The sequence below is a fragment of the Aedes aegypti genome, chromosome 2 (genome assembly GCF_002204515.2).
Source record: "Aedes aegypti strain LVP_AGWG chromosome 2, AaegL5.0 Primary Assembly, whole genome shotgun sequence".
In the NCBI taxonomy this organism is placed as follows: Eukaryota; Metazoa; Arthropoda; class Insecta; order Diptera; family Culicidae; genus Aedes; species Aedes aegypti.
This window is the reverse complement of record NC_035108.1, coordinates 358,045,839-358,064,611: the sequence shown is the minus strand read 5'-3', so window position 1 is coordinate 358,064,611 and position 18,773 is coordinate 358,045,839. Positions and strand designations below refer to the sequence as shown.

General features: G+C 34.7%; 1 protein-coding gene across 4 annotated transcripts in view; it reads right to left on the bottom strand.

The window, feature by feature from the left end:
* Positions 1 to 18,773, bottom strand: part of LOC5566250 — a 227,610-nt gene that overhangs the window by 208,229 nt on the left and 608 nt on the right. The gene's annotated exons all lie outside the window — the stretch shown is intronic.

Genomic DNA, 18,773 nt, shown 5'->3' with positions numbered 1-18,773 from the left:
GTTGCCACTTCTTTTCACAACGGAAAAACAGTGAGCTTTTTTTTGACGTAATTGTTCACCGAGTCAATCGGTTTACTGCTATACGCAAGCAACGGTTTAAAGCTCAGTTCACAGGTTGCAATCTTAATATTGGAAGAGAAACAGAAAGAATAGCCTATGATTAATAGAAGGAAAAATATCTTATGAAAATTTAAGTGTGATGCAAATAATCGTTATATTAGTATAACTACAAAGAGCTGCCGATCATTTAAAGAAAATTACCAATTAAAATATAAGCCAATTGCCAATTGCCAAATTGCCAATAGTAACGAAACCAGTATAACTCGTAAGAATAGCCTATGTTTCAAAGAAGTAAAAACTTCTGATGAAATCATAAAAAAGACGTGGAACCCTATCACACTATTGGTAACCCAGATGAAACAATCATGAACTATGAGGCTTGATGCGTTGCGTGGAGTTCACAAGTTCATCCTAAATTAACGGGTCAATATCATCATTTTCTTAGAGAACAAATATAGTGACAAACGTGATGCTCCATCACATGATTAAAATCAATAAATTAATAAGTTAATCAATTATTGGGCAACACCTTAGAATCTTACACATCAGGGTTGCAGCAATTTGATTTTTTTTGGTAAGTAATTCGGCCAAACGGCATTCGGACAAATGGCATTCGGCCAAATGGCCGGACACCCTTTCGGTATATAATCTAGGAGTTTAACCAGAAGTACCTCTTCATGTATTTCTCCAAGTCTAATATTTTGATTTCTGCCAGGAATCATAACTAACTTAATCTAAGGTGTTGTACACAAATTACGCAACGAAGTTTTGTTTATTGTTACGTAACAATTTTTCACGATTGAGAAAAGCCACACAACTCTACTGGAGCTAATTAGTTTGCTAGAAGAGGAAAGCGCCATCCGTAGGATTAATCCCCAATCAGATTCTCCCGCCAAATGGCTGAAAATTTATGCTGAAGACACGAACCATCTAGCTTTTCAGTATATTGAGATACAGGGGATTGAAGATAATTTATTACTAGTGTAACCTAGCGTTTGGATTCCAAATCATTCATTTTTCATCGCCAGATAGCCCTTGATCTGCTGAACATCTTTAACGAAGACACCAACATTCTGCCTTATAAGGCAATCTTGAGTATAGAACATTGAAACTTTTTAACCAGCAGAATTCTCAATCAGATTCAGATTGAACAGTTTTGCCCAAGGCAGCAAGCTTGTAACTGATAAGGATCTTGAAATACAAACGATTAAAGAAAAGTTGTTACTAGCGCTACCTAGCGGATAAAATCTCAATTAGATATTTTTACCATCAGATAGCCCGCGATCTGCTTGAACATCTTTGCCGAAGACACACATCTTATAAGGATCTTGAAATATAGACGATTGAAAAATATTTGCTACTGTCGCCGTCTAACGGATGAATTCTCAATTAGATTTTTCATCGCTGTATAGCCGTATAGTGATCTGTTGAAAAACTTTTGTCGAGAACTTTAATCTACTAGCTCATCGGGATCTTTAGATATCCGTGTAAGGTCAATTTTGGATCCCTCGTTCCCACGCTTTTTTCTGTAAGGCAGAAAAAGAGATGGGCCAGGGTGGAGTCTGACTCAAGGATTGTAAGACATACTTAACGCATGTATTGGTAGCAAAGCTCAAAGCTTTGAGCCAACCCTTTTCCAGTAGAGAAGCTAGGCAAAATACAGGACGCTTCGATGCTTACTGACTTTAAAATGGCTTGCTCAATTTTCACCACCTAATTAAAAAACGCCTATGCACCTATTCGTTTCCATCATTTGCTTCTATAGACTCCCTTTAGCTTTGAGTCGCATGACCGCTATAGCCGTAAAACAAAATAAAATAAAAACAATCACGGTCGATACCTTCTCCTATGTAACGCATGTACTTCAAAATTTATTTCAAAACAACTGGGCTCCATATTGTGGCCATTTGAAAATTCAAGGTTCGTTCCGGGGTTTTGAGCATAAAAGAATATTTATGTAATCTAATGGAAGTTTCTGAAAATGTTACTTCTCAGATTTCACAAATCATTTCGAGAAATATGTTTAGAACAAATGTTGTCCATGGGCTGAAAATTTTCCTAATAAAGCTAATAATAATGATGATACTAATGAACAAATGTTGAACTATTTTTCGGTGAAGTTCTTGGAAAAATATATCTGCGATAATTTCCTTAGAAAATCTCTGGCTGAATTAAGAAAAAATGAGAACATGATATAGAAATCTCTGAATGAGCTTCTTGAAGAGTATTTTGTAATTATATTACGGTTAAGAATCTCGTAGAACAAAAAATGAAGAGAAATGTATGTTTCATAGGTACTTTGATGAACAGAAATCAATTTTATGAAGTCAATTTTCCAATCGGCATGCAGTGTTCTCAAAAGTTGTAAAGTACTAATAATACGTTAAACTAGCAGTAATGAAAAAAAGACACGGACACCGTCTTCATCCATTTAGCTGCACAGACTGTAACTTAACACTAGACAACGGACAAACATGCTCCAGTGGCACAGCCAAGAAATATTCTTGACGAAAAGTTTCAATGGCTGAAGCGGAAATCGAACCTACACCCCATGACACGATGCGCTCAAATGCCTGACGACACTAACCGCACGGCCACGAGGCCATTTTTGCAAATTCTTGTTAAAATGTTTTAAATGTAAAAAATATTCAAAAACGCAAATTTAACTTGATGCACCTCCCAATCTTCTCTAAATTGGATAAAAATTTGCCTGGCAGCTCGTTTTAGTATTCAAAAATTGGAACTAGGGGGTCACTGGTTGAATCCCAAACATTTCGATTTTTGTGAAATGGACTAATATTCAGCGTTTAATAGTGTAAACCAAGCATTTTCGTTTGCAATTTCACTTCAAGATGCAGGAGAGCGTGCAATATTGGCGAACATTGGAAGAAGATCATGAAATGTTTCAGTTTCACTCATGATTGCAAGCATTCCTAAATTATGTGAGGCTGTTTATATATTTATATTCAGTTATAACTCGTTCTACGTGATAACCATAAAAGTTCACGTGTCATATAAATATATTTGCATTGAAGCTTTTCAACATTTTATGGTCTAGATTGATTAGTTTACTGGTTCACCCTATTGTTGTGGATAAGTTGTGTAATTAAGCCAGTGTCAACACACTGTCTTTGGTTGCCTTTGTTTCCACTTGTGCACCCTTTGGGAAGTTAAAGGGACTCCGCCAAGATGAAATAATGGATGGTTTTGCATCCACTGCTTTCCGCTTTCCCCCCTTGGGCACGCAAACTCTTAGCCACTCACTCATTTGATCATCGTTGCCAACCATCTTCGAACTCGTCGGTGATCGTGATATCATACATGATTATGAGAGGGGGGCTTGAATGCGTTCAAACGCTGATTACAGGTGTGCGACGACGCGCCGGCGTGGAAGAAAGCAGTCGGAGCTGGATTTGATAATAGGCCCCAAACAGGCTTTGTTGTTATGCTGTTTGATGCTGTCTTCTCCTATTAAACTTGTAGAGTGTGGAAAGAGAGGGAAGTAGTGGGGAAACAACTATGTTAACTCGATGAGATAACACCAGTACGTGTGTCGCTACGATGCTAATGGCAGCGGCGGCGGTCGTTAGTCGTCAGCGAAGCTCCGATGATGAGTTCGTTATCCGCTTTGAGCGATTAACTAAATTATGGTGAATTAATGTCTGGGTACAAATTTGTATTTGGATCGAAATTGGAAGAAGGCTCAAAACCCTGGTCTTCAAATGTATTGTCTGATCATATCTGGGGCCTTCCTTAGCCGAGAGGTTAGATCCCGCTTCTACAGAGCAAAGCCATGCTGAAGGTGTCTGGGTAGATATTAAGCTGTAAAAAACAGTAAAAAACTCTCGTTTGCTTGTAAGATTATTCAGCTGAATTTTGAAAAGACTAGCCTTACACAAAAAAAAATAACTGTGTTCGGTGCAAGACATCGAGGAAATGATGAATGAAGAAATGTGATGAGCAGTTCTTTAACAGACCAGTCTGAACCTGATGAAGGAAAGTGAAATTTCTGTTGAAAATATCGCAGAACCAAATTCAGTGAATTCTTGAAGAACACCCAGCTTTCAAAAGAATATATAAGCTTTTTTAACGATAACTGGGCGCCGGTAAATCAGGTGGGACCAAGTACAAAACTTGAGAAAATTGGATTATTCTCTCATTAGATGCAAAATCACTTTACCTCCGTTACACTTTGATCAGATTTGAAGAATGCTGTAAACTGCGAGAGATATGTAACAAATTTACTCTGGATGATCAATAAAAATCGATAAAAGTGTGCAGTCAGAGATGACCGAGTGCTTATTACCATAACAGCGAAAATGATCAGCGCGCTTATGAATGCGAGGAAATGAAAGACATTTCAGGAGATTTGTCAGATTTTTCGACATCGAATCATTCTTTTACTTATACATCAATAGAAATTTATAAATATTACATGATTCGATGCATTTGATTTTGATTTTTGACCATTTACCATATTCGGATGGGTGGTCAGAAATTGCAACAAATTCTGTGCAGACAGAGCGGACCAAGTGTTGTTAGTTCTATGGTGTATGTATGGCATGTCCTACGATACGCTTATTGTACCAGCATATTTTGGTCGGTACTCAAAATTTTCACTTGGTCCACTCTGACTGAACGCATATTTGAATATTTCTGATCTTCAACGCCCTGACCCTGCAAAACCTTAATTTTCAAGCTATCGTAATGCCACTGATTTTGGTATTTACTATATGAGTTATTTAAGAATTTACGATACTGGTGTCGAAGGGTCTTGATAATCTGTTTACCTTAAAGATATGCACCCAATTTGACCGTGCAAGCATTAAATAATTGTTATTTTTCAAGAACAGTGAACCAGCTCACTGAACGGTGGTCTTTGGTTCAGTCAGAGTTGACCAAGTACACATAGTCCATCAAAACAATCGTTCTATTAGAGGTTTGGATTATGGTTTTTCATGATTATCACTTCACATTATATTATTTGAAAGTAATATAAAGGCGTTTAAAAATATTGAACCAAAATTTAAACTAGTTCAAAAATTACAGAGCGTTAGACTTTAAACCCATTTTTCTCAAAATATCAAAAATGTCACTTGGTCCACTCTGACTTAACGCCGACCAACTCGAAGGAACAGACTAATGAAGAAAAAAAAAAAAAAAGAATTTGTGATAAAATGCTTGCAGTCATGAGATGTATAATCACTATAACAACTTTAATCTATGGTACAAACTATGTTCATAAGAAAGAAAATCTGTAAAAAAAGCGCGAGGCCATACTGAGACTGATGGGTTCCAATCCTTCGGTCGAGGTTATTTTCTCATTGAAAATTTTTTCCGCTTTCCAGAGGAAAGCGTATTTTCATGCCACACATGTAATATTGATCAATTGATAAGGTGCCCATTAGGACGCGGCTTATTTTTCAAAAGTTCTCAAAACCAAAACTCGTGTGCTCTTATGAATACAAAACACATTTAAAGAATAACCATTTTTGAAACTTTTTTAATGAAAACTTTGTAAAACATTGAGTTGAATCTAGTCTTAATTAAAAATAGTTTTCTTTTACTGAAAAAATCATCTTAGTTTGAGCATAACTTCACAAATACTCAACCGATTCCGAATCTTTTTACATGTTTTTGAAGCAAATTTAGTTGTTTTCAAACTGTTCATACAACTTTTTTTTTTCTAAAAAATGGTTTTGACTTAATTATTTTACAAAAACTACTCAAAAATACTACTACTAAAAAACATTTTTTTTGGTTATTTAAGTTCACCGTTTCACCAGAAATTGCATTTTTCTATAAAACTTAGGTTTATTAAGTATATTGTTTTAATTACTAGTTGAATAGTGCATACATTTTTTAACATGTTCAAAAATATTTTTGTTTCAAAATTATTCCAAAATTGTTGCAAAGTCCTTTTAGAAGGTTTAGCAAATAAAAAAAAAAAACAGTTTCAGCTTTAGAGATATTGTTAAACTGACAAAAAACTGGCATTTTTCAGTCAAAAAATATATTTTTGTGCAGTTTTTGTTGAATAACTTGACCAAAATTTTTTTTAGTGAAATGTGTTGTATGGACAGTTTGAAATCAATTAAATTACCTTTTTGAGTTAATGAGGAGAATTTGGTTAGAAAATAGCACACAAATTTTTGGTTTTGAGAACTTTTGAAAAATAAGTCGCCCCCTACTGCATAACAGTCCAATTTTTATGGGAAATCCCATAGAAAGTAAAGTATGCTCCCAGGTAATAGCCGTAGAAAGTGCCCTCTGAAATGTTACGCCAGAAAGAAAACGAAAATAGTCACCTACAGAATAACTCAAATGGAAGAAGAAAAAATGACGATGAAAATTTGTGCATCATTAGTTACCAATTTACATAAGAGACGCATTCATGCCATGGTCGCTAGACTGGGCGAGTTAACACACTACTCTACATCTCCTTCGGCTCTCTTAGATGCCCAATTCGACTCCCATAAGCGTGCTTTCGAAAGATGTTTGATAGGATTCCTAGAGACATTATTGAGAATTTCTGGAATTTCAAGATTTTTTTGCAAAAACTGTGTTTAATCACTGGAAGCTTTGTAGAATAATTTTGAGAGGTCTTTAACCTTTAAATAATTCTTAGTGAAATCCCTGAATTTCAAGAGGAATCATTGTATGGTTTCTTGTAGGAACTCTCATAAATCTCTGAAGAAGACTTTGAAGAAATAATTTAAAGAATAGCGAGGAAAATTTAATTTTGTTATATCTGGATATATTGCTTAATATTTCCCCAAGAAAATCTTGACGAAACCTCAGAAAAAAGCCTTTGAGAATAATTTATTTATTTATTTCATTTTATTTCATTTGATTTCGTCAAGCTTTGTAGGTTACCTAAAAAGCTGGAGAGGTCTTTGAAGGAATTGCAGTAAGAAATTCAAAAAGAATGACCAGAAAAAGAACCTGTTAAGAATATTTTGTCAAAATTGCATAAAATTTTGTTGAATTCGTTTTTGTAGAAAACATTAGGAAATTTCTGAGCTCAAACTTATCAAACTTGACTTATATATGGAAACATAACTGAAAAAGTCCATCAATGAATTCCTAGCTAATGAAAATTGACTTCTTTGAAGATCGAATTACTGGTTGCAGGAGATGGAGAAAAAAATGCTTCACTATCTGTGAATCAATATGACTAAGGTAAGCACAACTACTAGCCGCAAGGTGTCAGTCACGCAGTGGTCTTATTTATTGAGTTTTTGTTATCGATAAACTCTTACAATAGGTAGCTATCTTTACAGCATTAATTTACACCCGTTCCTGCTGTGAAATTTGCATCCTGGAGAAATTTCCAAATCAGAATTCCCTCCTGTTGCGTCGGTAAATTGAGATCACCTCCACCGCTCATAAACCGTAAACCGCTCTGACAGAGCTCTTTCTCCTGTCGACCAACCAAACCAACTTTCCATTCTTCAATCAACAACTTTACAACCAGGCTGCTGTTGGACAACGGATTGTAGGCGCTCGATAGGATCACCTTTTGTGCGGTGCAGCAGCCTATATCACAGTTGAAAAATAAACCAATATTGGACTACCAGGTTATGTTAGAGTTAGACCGAATTGCCATAGAATCTCATTTCGAACTTATAGAGAATAACATTTAATTCGATTAGCGTGATGAAATGATCGAAAGGACGTGGCTCTTGCTCGCTAGACCAGGATTCAAATACCACACATTTTTTTAACACATATTTTGTTAATAAAATCCTATAATTACATAATATAACATTTTTCTTACTGTGTATACCAGCGCTGTCACTGTCTGCACTCTGCCATTCAATCGCTCCAGCAGCCATCACGATTAACCGCAGCGCTCGAAGAACTGCAAAACCACGCTTTTCACCGTTCCACAAGTGAACACAAAACCCGCTCTTGTTGTGCCAAACGTGAAATTCGCCGCATTAAATGACGCACGATGACAGTTACTGTCTGGTGACTTCTGGCGCAGGGCTGGTTGCAAATTACAATGTTCACGTCGAAAAACAACAGATAGCCATAACTTTTCCAAATCTCAATCAATTTTTGTGATATTTGGAGTGAAAGTCTCTTACTTCAATAGAATTCGAACCACCATTTATACGTTTTGTTTAGACTTGAGCTCGAAATCTTAAAAAGAAACTCTTGCCCCACTCGAACTTTTACCCCACTTTACTCTATTATTCAAATAGTGGTCAGGTCCCTAAAAAGAGACCTGCCACCATCCCTGCTGGTGTACTAAGCGCGGGAGGCGTGCTGCCCCCTGTAGTGTAATCAGTCATTCAATCATAATTTTCTCCACCTTCCCTTCGGATTGCGTGCAGAAAGGCTGAAGGAAAGCTCAACCGCAAGGTCGTTTCGAAATGGAACTGCTGGTTGCCAATGACGTTATTACGCCGCCCCATCCCGGACAAAGAAATTCCTTTTTGCGGTTCGTAGTAATCAACGACGGCGAAAAAGTTACACGTTTCGAAACATTGTAACTTACTTGTAGGTACGATGGCACAAAGTTGGTTTTAAATATTGGTTCGACATAACTTCGAAGGTCTCTTGGACCTTACATATGAAGACATTCGGATTAAGGTGAAACTCCTTTGAATCCGTAAATTTCTGTTTGAAAGTAGTGGTACACAAAAAATATTCTCTTATTTGTTGGTAATAGTGAAATTCAAATTAAAAGACGCCGTTGCCAGTAATCTCAGCATCAGCTTCAGCTTTTTTCATTTAGCTTGAGTTAAATTGCTTGATGCCATACGTAACCATCAACATTCCTGACAGCACTGCAAGCGAGCAGCCGACTTGAAATTAGAAAAATAAAAAAAGCGGAAAGTTGCGATCGGTTGATTGTTTTGAGCACGGTTCTTCAAAGTTTTATATTGTATCCATAAGAAATCAATGAGAAGGTGTCTTTCAATAAATAATTAACGAAAGTAAACTGAGTACGGTGTTCTACGTGTAGCGGAAATGATAAAATTGAGTGAAAATAATCTTTCGTTCGCGGGTGAGTAAGCGTAAACAAACGAAGGAATGTTCGTCGTTCGTGTTAGAAATCAGCACGATTTGTGAAATTTAGCTATTTAGCAGTTGCAAAAACAACAATAATGGTAACATAACAGTGCTCTGATGTCCAGTTAGCAATTTGGGAATGAATAATATTAGGTAAGTTAAATATTTTTAGAAAAAATGTGAATCACCGGCAAATGTGTTTGTATGTGTGAGGAAGCCATTTTCCCTTCCATGTTAGGGATTCCTTCCTATATGTCCTTAAGTATCCGCACATGTCATTAGAAGCAACCATCAATTTCACGCTCGATCAGCAGCATTCGTACGACCTTGTGTCCAATATCAGACTGTATCATTAGTACAGGTGAACAAACATCGAACCAAGCGGATATTGTCCAACTAACGACGATGCAATGGCGATTAAAAGTTTAACCTTCCACATGCAGAAAAGGGAGTTCGTCGTCGTGCTGGCGATAAAGTCTCCGCATTTCACACTGCTCTGTCGTCGGTCGGATGTTTGCATATCGAAACTCTTATGAACGGCGCGAGCTCGCGTGGTTGACGAGTCAAAAACTAGCAAAGTTCAATAGAGTTACGAGTCCGTTCGTGAACCAACAAACAGACTTACGCCTCGAGTCATCATTTGCAAAATAATAATAACCGGTATTGTCAAATGAGTGCGGCTCAAATGCATGAAGCTTTCGTCTTCTTCGGTAAGATCACTTGTGGTCGGACAGGAAATGATTTCCAACCCAGTCGATGTTTGCTGCCGGTCATGGTTGATGGACAAAGTGGCTACTTGTTTTTATTTGCAAGTGACATCGACCAAATAAACATTTGGTAGTCCATCTAGGACAACAAAAAGATTTATGACATGCGATTACTTGGGTGATATCTGCTTAGCGGACTCCTTTCTTTATGTTTGATTACACTGGTTGGCGAAGACCAGTTAAAGAAACGAATCAGATTCATATGGTTCAAACGTAAACAATTTCTTTGATCTGGCGTTTCTTTCCAACTGGTGTTTGTTTCTAATTTTTATAATAATAGTCAAAAAATATGAAAAATCTACTTTCTGAAAATTTTATGATGAGGATGCTAACAGTTCAAACTTCGTAATTGGCTTCCATATTTTTTTAATAATTCCAGGTATGAGAGCTGGTGTTCCTTAAGGCAGCGTTTTGGTACCAATATTATACAGTATTTTCACATCTGACTTGCCTGAATTACCTGAGGGATGTCAAGGAACCTTGTTTGCTGATGACACAGGCCTCTCTGCCAAAGGACGAAGCCTGCGTGTCATCTGTAGTAGATTGCAAAAATGGTTGGATATTTTATTCTTCATTCTTGCAGGAATGGAAGATTTCTCCTGATGCTTGCAAAACTCAACTAATAATGTTCCCACATAAACCAAAAGCTCTTTATTTGAAAGCCTCAAGTAGATATTATGTCACGTTGAGAGGGGTTCCAATAAATTGGTCAAATGAAGTTAAGTATCCAGGGCACATGCTAGATAAAAATTTAACTTCCAAAAATCACATTGAGAGCATTCAAGCCAAATGTAACACATATGTAAAATGTCTTTTTCCTTTAATAATAGAAAATCAAAACTTTGTCCTAAGAACAAGCTTTTGATCTTCAATCAAATTTTCAAGCCAGCCATGATGTATGCTGTACCAATATGGACTAGCTGTTGTAATACCAGAAAGAAATCTCTGCAGAGGATTCAAAATAAAATTTTGAAAATGATTCTGAAGGTATTCCTAGTATTGTACCAATGAGTTAGATAGAATATCCAATGATGAAACATTGGAACAAATGTCAAATAAAATTATTAATAATTTCAGGCAAAAGTCGTTGCAACTTTCCATTGCCAAGAATAATGCCTTATATATTTAGGTTAATTTAAGTTAAATAAATTGAAAACTTTTTTTCTCTCTCCTATAAGCAGGTGAAATCAACTCACCTGTGAAAATCTGAACTGCTACGGCAAATGATATGTAATGTTGTTAACAAAATGTTAATATAAGCTTACATTTGTTTAACCAAATTAGGATGATAGTGTTGTCTAACACAGAACACCTAGATATAAGAAATGAATGTAATATTTGAAATGATACTAAGAAAGAAATTAAAAAAAAAATATTACGAGAAGCTCCCGGACCGGAAATTGAACCCACTACCCTAATTGCAGTTTAGCTGTGCTTTTAGGTTCGTCCATTTATGCTCCTATGATTCCTACAATTCATGAATCCATCAAACCAAAAGTTATGAAAAAAATTGTTCGATAGTATTTATTAATCAAAATATAATGCATAGATTTTTATGCATTTTTTATGGCTGCAATGAATTATAATCAGTGACTGAAATTAGTATTCAAATGCTACTTTTTTCTACAAAGAAAGCACAAGTTTGGAGCTCTGTATATTAGTCTCCAAAAGATTGAACGATCTGCAAATTTCCTAAAATTTTGTCTGTCATTGAGATAAAGTAAGCATTCAAAATATTGAGGTTAGTTTTAAGTTTATTTTTTTTCTATTCATTGATTACGAGGCATTGTGTATGGATAACAGCTTTTGTCAGTGGCTGTGACTTTCCTGATGAATATCCTAGGCTTTTCATACATACAAACACGTCGGAACACATCAGAAGCATAGGGTGCAGAGCTATTTGGGCACTTTCACGATTCGCTTTGGCATGGAAGGTATTTCTCGGCTTCAGAAGCGCTTCAATACGACGCATACTGTGACCAAATATAAGCTCAGTAGCTTTCGAAAAACCCCACTGCCGAAGTGAAACAAAAGTGCCAATAATGGGATCCAGCTCCCTAACTATGAAAGAATTTCCAAAATCCGATAGCCCGTTCATAAGCCATTTCGTGACATACAAACACCATTCCATTTTCATTTATATAGGTAATCAACTTGGGCAATGCAGTTGCTGTTTCAAAATTTAGAATGATTAAATGTCACCAGAGTGGTGAGGTCCAAATTATTCTATTTTTGTGCGATCTCTTATAGGATACGTTCATTGAAAATGTATTGATAATAAATGCAAGATGTACATCTTATATTTTTTTAAATAATGAATTAAATAGGAAGGAATTTATCGTCCTCATCTCGACAGTGTATGCTTATCCAATCAAAGGCAGATGAAAACTTTTATAGATATCTTGTGGGTGCCAGAACTATTGCACGAAACTTGACCTAGCTTTCTCGGGATCCTGGTTGGCATACTAAGGGAAGAACTCTGTTATAATTTTCAAGAACTCAGCCTAGCAACTATTTGCTACAAACGGGCCTTCGTTTTCCTGATCTTTAGCCTTTCCTATTGGTATTTGCACGTACCTAGTCCGTCCGAAAAATATTTCCATCAAATCTGTGCCCACCAGTCGTTTTCTATGGTTGACCTGTATGCCTGGTATTTTTAAAATCGTTGGACTCGTTATGAGGTTAGCATTCACTTTTTATAGCTTAATGAGTCATTCTGATACCATTTATTCTTAATGACAAACCGTGATTACAAATACTTAAAGTTTTATAGAAATAACTGATTTTTCAATGGCTCAAGAGCTATAAGGCATTACAGAACCAATTTCATCGCGTAACTAAATTTGTTTTTGAGGTGGTTTGGTAAACCCACACTTCAAAAGGTACATTTTGTACAAAAAATATACGTCAATGAATAATATCGGACTTTTAGCTCTTGGTTATGCTAAGAAGAAGAATAAAACTGAACGTTGCATATTGTATTAACCATATATTACATTAGTTGTTAAAGTTATTCCAAGCTGTAAAACCTCTATTTCCAAATTATAAATTTTATTTTTGCTGGCCTTATAGCTTGTGTAAGTTACACTAAAACCAAATAGTAACGAATATTCCTTGCATTCCTTGCATATTTTCTATTGTTGCTTTATCTTAATTCAGTTTACGTTCACTGTTTGCACTCAAATTACATTAGATTGTACTGTTCATTAGAGATAGACTCAATTAAAAACACCACAATTAAAAAGAACAATTCTGCAAAGCAGGATCATAGCTGTACACAATCATAAGCTAACTTTGTAAGTATTGCTTGAACTATTGCTGATTGCGTTTGAGCTGAAAATCTTGACTAAATGTGCTTTAAATACGACAAGAAAGAACAATCAAAGGGCACCTAGCAACGATTTGCGATTTCACCACACGCTTAGCATAGAAAAGTTATCTCTGACACCGCATTACTTGAGGAAAATCATAGTGCGTTCGGTGTTCCCGCATTCGATATTTGCGTTTCAAACGCACACAGCAATAATGTTTAGAAAGTGTTAATGTTGCTCAAGTTCAGACTGTAGCGCAAATAACATTATTCTATGAATAATAATATAAAATTGGCTCCATAACGTCTTGTAGCCCAAACAAAAGAGTAAAAATTTTGCGGAATGTTATTGCAGATTGACAACACTGGAGCATGATTTCACTGGAACCTGATTAAACTACCCAAACTCTTCCATATCTTTATGGAAACAAATGGGGTTATCCAAGTTTGGCGTTCAACCAGCCGTATTTCTTGATTTTGAACTTCTTAAAGGTTTTCATACGTTGGTGCTAAAAATATTCTTCTCAGCTGTCAATTGCGAACGCTTCAATCATTCATTTCAAAAAAGAGCGAAAAAAGTTGAGCAGGCCTGATTTAGATATTCCAATCGCTGCAGTAACAAATTGTAAATTGTCATCTCAAATTAAAAGTTCATATAAAAATCTAAAAATATTCGGAGGTAATAAATTTTTAAAACGAATGTGACAGAAGTGAATCTTAAAGCCCCAACATAAAAAATACACTGTGATTAATTACCCAAAACTATGGAAATTTGGGATGCAAAATTCAGTTGTGGAATGAAAGCTATGTTTTGACAGAGTAGTCGAACAATTATAGAGAACTGGAAAAAATATAGTGAATTATTTAAAACTGACTATACCTTCATACTTTATTATTTTTTTTTGAATATGTTCCGTTGCTTATAATAAGTAGACTCCTACAGAGTATTGCAATCTATTTAATTACTGAAATACAATGAAAAACTTGAAAGTCGTTAACCATAAACTCATCTGCTATAAGTAAATAAATGTGTAGTGCAATTATAAGCTTAAACGACTAACATAGCAATTATTTTTGCCAAGACGCTCGAAAAATAACAAAAATCAGAATAACAAAAGTTTCTGCAAAGAAAGAAAAAACATATAAGGTACCCCGTTGCGAGTGGGACATAAAAAAAACGATAGTTCAAACAAATTGTACAATATAATTTAAAAATGTCAATATTTTGCAAATCCAACAACACGATCACATTTTGGCAACATATTTGCTGGTGTGTGCATGAATTTGATCGAATAATTTCGAAATTGTGAAAACCTTAAAAGAAAGATGGACAATGAGCCATTAGACGCAGTTACCTCGCTAAACTGGGCAAGTGGGACACCCAGTTTCATGCGTCAAATTAGTAAGTCAACCATTGCAATAATAGGATTGATAAATCATAGATTTTTAATTTTAAGTACATATTTGATGTACATAAGGAGTCACCCATTAAGTACGTAACGTTTTAGGAAGAAAACGTAAATGAAAGGTTATGTCACATTGCATTTAATTTTAATTGAAAATTCCTCACTAAAAGCGTGAAGAGGTATAAAACATGTTAAAAATATATCATTTAAAAGTTATCAATCAAAATGCAGCACTTAAACTTTCAATAATTGTCAAATTTTTAAATACTTTATTTTTTTGTTATTATTGTTATGCATAGGGTTTTCCGCTATGCATAACAATAATAACAAAAAAAAAAATAAAGTATTTAAAAATTTGACATTTATTGAAAGTTTACGTGCTGCATTTTGATTGATAACTTTTAAATGATATAATTTTAACATGTTGTATACCTCTTTACGCTTTTAGTGAGGATTTAATTGGATTGGAACTTTTTTCCGCAACTACTGAATTTCATAGAAGCATCCAATAAAGTTCAATAAAAATAGTATAGTTCTCATGATCTATTTTAAATTTTATCTCTGTATTTGTTCAATTTTAAATTCATATATCAAAAAAATATTTAAAAAAAATAGTCATTTATTCTCCCTATTCAATTATTACGTAATACAAGACTGATTTTTGTTTTGATGAAAATCATTCGTTTGAATGTTTCAGTGCTACTCTCTGGGAAAATGTTTGAAACGTGTAGGAAAACTTCTGATTCTGGTGCTTGTTGCCTTATTGCGATAGGTCCCACTTACCCCGGGTATAAAGATATTTTGGGGTAAGTTAGACTATAGAAATTTTCATATGAAATGAAAACCAAATACCTGTTTATCGTAAGCACCTTGTAACAATACTAAATGTTGTAGCTTACTGATGGTACTTCGATTTATAGCACAATTATTTTATTGCGAACCAATGCAGAACGTGAAATGTGTCAGAATTTATCATGCAAGTTGAAAATCGTGTTGAGCTGACCACTGTTACATGGAGCACATGGTATAAAAAATAACAATTTTTTTTGTACTAAATACTTTCCTTATCATTGTATCTTCAACCTTCTAGAAGAATACCCCCTTGAAAAACTTTTCCTAAACGAGCTATGACGGAATGTCCCACTTACCCCGGATTCTCACTTGCCCCGGGGTATCTCACTCTAAAATATTCCAATTTTTCATAATTAGTAGTTGTTTATATAATTTAAAAAAATCTAATATAAAAAAAAATATGAAAAGAATGCAATATGAATCTTCTACACATTTTGTTAAAGAGCAATTTGAATGGTAAATACAAATTATTCTGATTTTCAGTTGAATTCACAGTTTCCAACAAAACATATTTTGGAAAAAAAAAAATTTGGTGAAATAATTTAAAATAATGAGACTTGGTTTTCCCTACAATTCTGATATGTAGAAGTTTTGCCAATAAATTTATGAAAAATTCTGCATGTTTCAAAGAAAACTCGAAAAATGCATAAGGAATTTTAAAAAATATCATGAAATTTTGTATCAAAACAGGTTTTTTTGATTAAACTACAGTCGCCTCTATTATTGGAAAGCTAACTCAATTGGATGCACTAAAATATTATCGAATTTGAAATATTCGGAAACGTAGTTAACTAACGCTTCAACGCATTCAATTCCAACACGCCTATCTTCTCCGAATTATGTTATATTTTCTGTTGGACGGAAAAATCAACTAAAACTCCCTAAAACTTATTGGACAACTTTTGAACAGGACTTTTTGTTTTATTATCATAACATTGTACAATATCAGTCTAGCAAAGTACAGAAAATCAATTGTGATTTTATTGATAATTTAAAAATAAACTATACGTGCAAGGTGCCTACTTCATAAAATGAAGTACTGTTGTACATTACGATGCATCAAAAGGTACCTTCAATTATTTTTATTCAACTATTTTGTGAAAAAAGTACAAAAATAATGTTAATTTGGTTCACTGGGACGAATTTGTTCAGGTTGCTATCAAATATCAGTGATGCTGAATGTCCTGTTAGCATCGCTGACATCCCATGTTTTCTAGCGAAAAAGTAACACGTCTTCTTGATGAGAATCGAACTCACGATTCCAGATTCGCTGAACAGCCGCGTTATCTACTACACTAAGAGCGAATGCATGAGCGCAGAAGGCAACTTTAATTCGAATCCAACTCAACACATCCTTCAGGAGAATCAATCCAAATCCTTAGTAAGATTGTAAAGGTTCAACAAGTTTGATAAATCCAAATTATAAAGAAAGACAAAAAGTTTGTATCGGGTCATTACTCTAACTATTTTTTTTTGAATTTACATAGGCTTTGGTCCGAAAGCCTCTAAAATAAGACATAAAAAAAACTAAAATTAGTGTATAAGTGATCACTTTGCAGCTCATGTCATCGTAAATTTGTAATTTCCATTGTCTATAGTTAAGACCTTCCTTATCGATATTTCCATTTTTACATGAAATTTACATGAAGTTTACATGAAATACGATCAAAGGCAACATATCAAATCAAATCTTGCTATTGAAGCTAACCCAAAAAGAAACAACTCGAAAAGATCATGGATTTAAATCTAAACCCTTTCAGCATTATGTTGTTTAAAGATAGCACTCTGTAATAACTTACAGAGTTCTGAAAAATCATCTAGACATACGGCCTCTATAAGATTTATTACTGCATATATTATAGTTTTGTTTGTAATTATTGATTTATGATACTTGTTTCACACAACAATGCCAGCATTGCTATTTATCAGTTTTCACCATACTAACTAATATCGACCTCAGTCACGTTACCGTAATTTCGGGTGAAATTGATCATTTTTCACGGTTTTTCTAGTCTGTTTTCTATAATGTTAACAATGCCAAACAACTAAATGCAGGCAAACAAGTACGAAGGTGAGCCTCATCGACTTATGTATCGAAATTTTCTAACAAATGTCATTTTAGTGTTAACAAATATCTCTAAAATAAAAAATCAGAGGATCTCATTTCGGGGTAAAATTGATCACTTGTCAATGCCATTATTGATAGTTTTCAAAACAACTCTACATGATCAATTTGAGCTCTTTGAATCCGAATATGCTTGTCAAATTCTTAACAATAACATATTTATATAAATAACAAATATTTAAAATTCAAGAAGTACGTGAAAAACGCCTAAATGTATGCAATTTCCTAAGGAATTCAATTATATTTAACAGAAATTCAATTATTTCAACCATATGAGCTAATTGGTACGAGTTTTGGTGATGAAATCTGATTTGGGGATATATCTCAAGCATCCTCACAAACTTTCAGGTTTATACCATGTTCAAATCTTTGCTTATAAATAGAAGTTCATAGGTGTTTGTCAATACAGCACCGTGCATGACTTTGGAATTTTACATTATTTTCATAGTAATAAACATTCTTTAACGCAAAAAACTTCACAACACACAATTCGACAATAGCTACAACAAACAAGGTTCATTCACTGCAGCTTACTTTGATATTTGTGCTCCATTACAAATAAATAAAATCGTGTGATACGGTGATCAATTTCACCCTTCTGATCAATTACACCCGATTTTACGGTACTCTTGTTTTTTTGAGTTACTAATCTTCCTTCCGATGTACAAAACAGTAATTTACAGACACTGTGGGTTGATTGGAGCTCCATTTTCAAACACTTCAAAGTTGATTCCAAAGTTACAAAGTCACAATTCAAAGTAAATAGGTAAGGGCTCTTTTCATTCGATAGAAAGATCCATACTTTTTTCAACTTAGAATATGATGATTTGCTTTGAAAATAACATTCTGGAAACTCAGCAGTTCAATCATAATTCTCATTGCAGCGTCCAATAATCCGTTGTTCTCTCGATAGATATACTGAAATAATCCTCCACTTTTCGGCAAGATAGGTGTTACATCACCAACCAGCACTTCATTGCCTCAAGCTGTATTGCATAGCAGCTTAAGTGGTCTGCATAATGGCTCTGCAAATCCGACAGTTCCGCTTCTCAAAATCAGCACCTCATCACAATTTCGTAACCATCAGCATAGTATTCACAGATTTTCAACTAATCGGCTTATCATAAATCGTTCGATCACTCACGGTTTCAGCAGACTGCTCCAGTTGTTCACGATTTTCATATCATCCAAGGCAACAGCTATCCAGTTTGATTTTTCAGCACACTTCG